A 3896-nucleotide genomic window follows, 5' to 3' on the forward strand; every position below is an offset into this window, starting at 1 on the left:
TCGTTGTTATGAACAATGCAGCGGCAATGGTGGCAGCAGCAGCTGCGAGCGTGGATCAGAAACAGCTCCAGGGGCCGTTAAGAGTCTCGGCCAGCGACCTTGACCATCTTGGTCGTAAGGGGGGTCAAGGGGTCAACCCGGAGTCCCCAAGGCCTAACAGTGAGAGTAGTGGTAATGGTTTTGGTGGTGGTGGAGTGGGTTTGAACCAACATCCTCTTAGTGATGCTAACTTCTTCACGGATCCTTTTGTTGGTGGTGGTGTAGGGAAGATGATGAAACAGAAGGGGACGCCACTTTTGTCGAATCTCAATGGCGGCAGCCATCACTATTTCGGCACTCACTACGACAGTGATGACTCATGGTCATTACCCCCCACTGGAGAAGATGACCACATTCAGTTTATTGAGGTTGAGCAGGATTTTTACAAAGTGTTCGGCTACAACGAGGAAACAACAGCCATTCTGCTGGCTACGAAAGTGTACCCCATCTCGGATTATCATGTGTCAGACTCGTCATTGGACGCTCAAGAAAGCTCGAAACTTGTCCCAAAACCGCCTGATCACGCGAACCCCTCCCGGGGGAAAAACGATTTGAGAATACCGGGTGGAAAAACCCAGATGCATTCTGAAACCAAAGACAGACAGGGAGGGAGAGCCAGTGATAATAATAGCAACAGTAACAGAAATAATGATAACAACAATAGTAACAATAACGACAGTAATAAAAACGACAACATTAACCATGATCATAAATATAATCATAACCAAGGTTATTTGGTGAAATTTGAGAAGAAACGACGAAATGTCTATGGTGTCAGCAACAACAGCAACAACAAAGTGGCGGCCGCGCCTAAGACAGATGCGGCCAGTACGGGAGAAGCAGACAACAGACGGCTGGCGTCTCTGGAGCCGGTGGTGATGACGGGGAAGAAGATCGTATCTATACCCAGGACCAACAACGCGCACGTCACTGACCCTACCGGAAACAGAGGGAGGGCTGGAGGGGGAGGAGGAGGAGGAGGAGGAGGAGGAGGTGATGGTCCAGAGAAACTGGTCAACGACTCGCCTCCTATCGCCTTACCTGTCAACAAAGGAGGAGTAGGTGGTGGTGGTGGCGGCGGTGGGTCAGAGTTAGGTCACATTGTAAGAGGTCAAGGCCAGGAGTCTGTCCGGGATCAGGGTCAGGGTCAGGGTCAGGGTCAGGGTCAGGGTCATGCTATTGACACGAGAGGCGGCTTGATTCTGACGGAGCGGGCTGCAGTTGTCCGGACGAGGAGCAAGACGGACGAGAAGAGCGGAACGGTGAGCGAGCGACAAGGCTACGAGCCCGACAGTCGGCCCAGCCTGCCCAGGCGGAGGATTCTCAGCGAGAACGACATACATGAGCGGAACCGGACCACGCCTCCGTCTCTGTTCCGGCCCATGGAGGGCGGTGGCGGGGGTGGCGGGGGCGGTGGGCATGTACCACACGGGTTGTCTAGAACGCAGCCACTTCCTCTGTACCATGGTGGAGGTGGTGGTGGTAGGACCAACCTCGGAGTGCTGAGCGAAGCTAATAACACATCCCGTCTCCATGGCAACAGCATCATCAGCAACAACAGCAACATCAACAGCAGTAACAGCAACAATAGCAACAACTTCAAAGGGAGGCATATTGTTGCTAAGCAACAGCAGCAACAACAACAACAACAACAACTGAAGCACGCCGCGGAGAGCCATTACCACGCCCACTCAACGTTTCCGGCAGTGGCGATAACTGAACCGCTTCACCCAGTGTACAGAGAGGCGGGGGCCAACCCCAGCCCCAACAACATCCACAACCACAACCACAGTGTCGTGATCCATCGTGACCCCCTGACCCCCAGAGGTCACCAGGTACCCGAGAGACCTAACCCACCACCCACCTCCCCTCCTCGTGCCATCGACTACCGTAACCTTGACCCCTCGGAGAACATCCCGGAAACAGGTCGATTTGTGAGGGTCAAACAAACTTCGGTCACTCCTCCACAGAAGAGCGTCATCAATCCCAAAGGCCACTTCAAGGGCGCTCGGGTCTCCGACAGACTCCGGAGAGCGACGGACTTCGAGGAAACTGTGCCCAGATTGGCTACCATTCCCCAGAGGAGACATAACCAAATCCACGTTCAAAAACCGCGAAAACTGGAGCCAATTAATTTACCAGACGCCAATGTGCGGAGAGAAAACCAGCCATTTGTCTATGAGTAATTGATTTTTTTTTCTTTTGGACAGTTGAGACATCGTATGATTAACCTTTTGAATTATGAATGAATACTTGTTTGACTGACCGAGATATGGAAAGAACAGGGCGGTGGGGGTATTAGGATGAGAGAGAGAATATTGAGAGAGAGAGAGAGAGAGAGACAGACAGACAGACGGACAGAAAGCGAGAGAATATTGAGAGAGAGAGAGACAAGGAGAGAGAGACAAAGAGAGAAAGCGAGAGAAAATGAGAGAGAGAGAGAGAGACTGAGAGAGACAGAGAGAAAACGATAGAAAATTAGAGAGAGAGAGAGCGAGAGAGAGAGAGAGAAAGAGAGAGAGAGCGAGCGAGCTTGGGAGGGTGTGAGTTTGATTTGTACTTCCTACGAAACATTTTTTTAAAATAGTGAAACCAACTTTTGGGCCCGTCTGCAGCTGAAAATGTCGATGGACATTTCCGTTTACTATCGAAGAGCATGGCATTAATCAGAACTCATCTTTTGATTATGTTGTCCAGTTATACAATATGTTGCAATAATTGTGAGATTTTGAGGTTACAGAGTAGCACAAAAAGGCCTTTCAAGATGAAATCCATAGTGCGGATACATTTCGAAACGCTGTCTCAGGGGTAGTCGTTATTATTTTACTGAATTTGTAAGAGTTTGTTGGAATTTTGTTTTCAGAGATAACGTGTATGTTTTCGAATACATTGGTTTGTCATTGTGGAGCATAATATGTCCTAACAAGGTGAGAAGTCTTCATTTTCTGTTAACTGCCTATTAAATCTTTGTGTTTTTTAAACAGCGTGATAGCAAAAGACGTTCAAGGAAAATACGAGTTTGACTACAATCCATGCAAAACCTTTGTCAAAGAGAACTGCTCCGATGTGTTGGTAAGTAAAATTGTACAATAATTTAGGTCTTTTGGGGGGGCAGGGGGCGGGGAGGGTACTCTTGCTGTGCTGGTGGAAAGCGTGATATAAAAAGTATGAGCTTCAGCTACAGCCCTTTTAAGTCCTTCGTTCTTGGCAATGGTTCTTAGTTTATCGTTTCCTTTTATTTCGAATCCTTTTTCAACTCACTCGTAACTCGTACAAAACCTGTTTTCTACACACTAGAAGTAATCAAATGGTGAGCTCCAAATATCGATTATCACATTCTTGTTTCTTTCTAAGGTTTGCCTGTCAAATAGTCTAGCAAACGAGTATCTTGGAATCGGAGGCAAAGATGGAGCTCTGTTCATCAAGAAAGGAAACGATTATGCTGTGAGATACGTGGAAAATAACAGGTAAGACTTATGCACGATAACTGAGTTTTTAGAAGAAGCTATTTTGTCGGGGCAGAAAAGATGGAATTATTTGTTGCAATATTAATGAACGGTAAAAACACCTAACTTACAATCAAATAATATGACTAATATTTCTTAAAAATAGACCACATATAGTAGGCCTCTGCATCAGCTTGAACATTTCTTCTCTACTGATTTAGTTTTGCTTGCACTGAACGTGATAATCCTTCAATGGTCCTACTCTTGAATCTGCTGTTTCATATTTTTTTAAACCTAGAGAGCGATATGATTCCTCAAAGATAGATAGATAGATAGATAGATAGATAGATAGATAGATAGATAGATAGATAGATAGATAGATAGATAGATAGATAGATAGATAGATAGATA

The 3896-nt window shown here is 46.6% G+C and overlaps 1 long non-coding RNA gene across 1 annotated transcript; it reads left to right on the top strand.

The window, feature by feature from the left end:
• The first annotated feature begins 3001 nt into the window (after positions 1 to 3001).
• LOC118478783 lies at positions 3002 to 3462 on the top strand. The gene is made up of 2 exons (XR_004859278.1): positions 3002 to 3111; positions 3394 to 3462. It is a non-coding gene; the product is annotated as an uncharacterized LOC118478783 (long non-coding RNA).
• Positions 3463 to 3896: the final 434 nt, after the last annotated feature.

This window comes from Aplysia californica, unplaced genomic scaffold, assembly GCF_000002075.1.
Source record: "Aplysia californica isolate F4 #8 unplaced genomic scaffold, AplCal3.0 scaffold00947, whole genome shotgun sequence".
Taxonomy (NCBI): Eukaryota; Metazoa; Mollusca; class Gastropoda; order Aplysiida; family Aplysiidae; genus Aplysia; species Aplysia californica.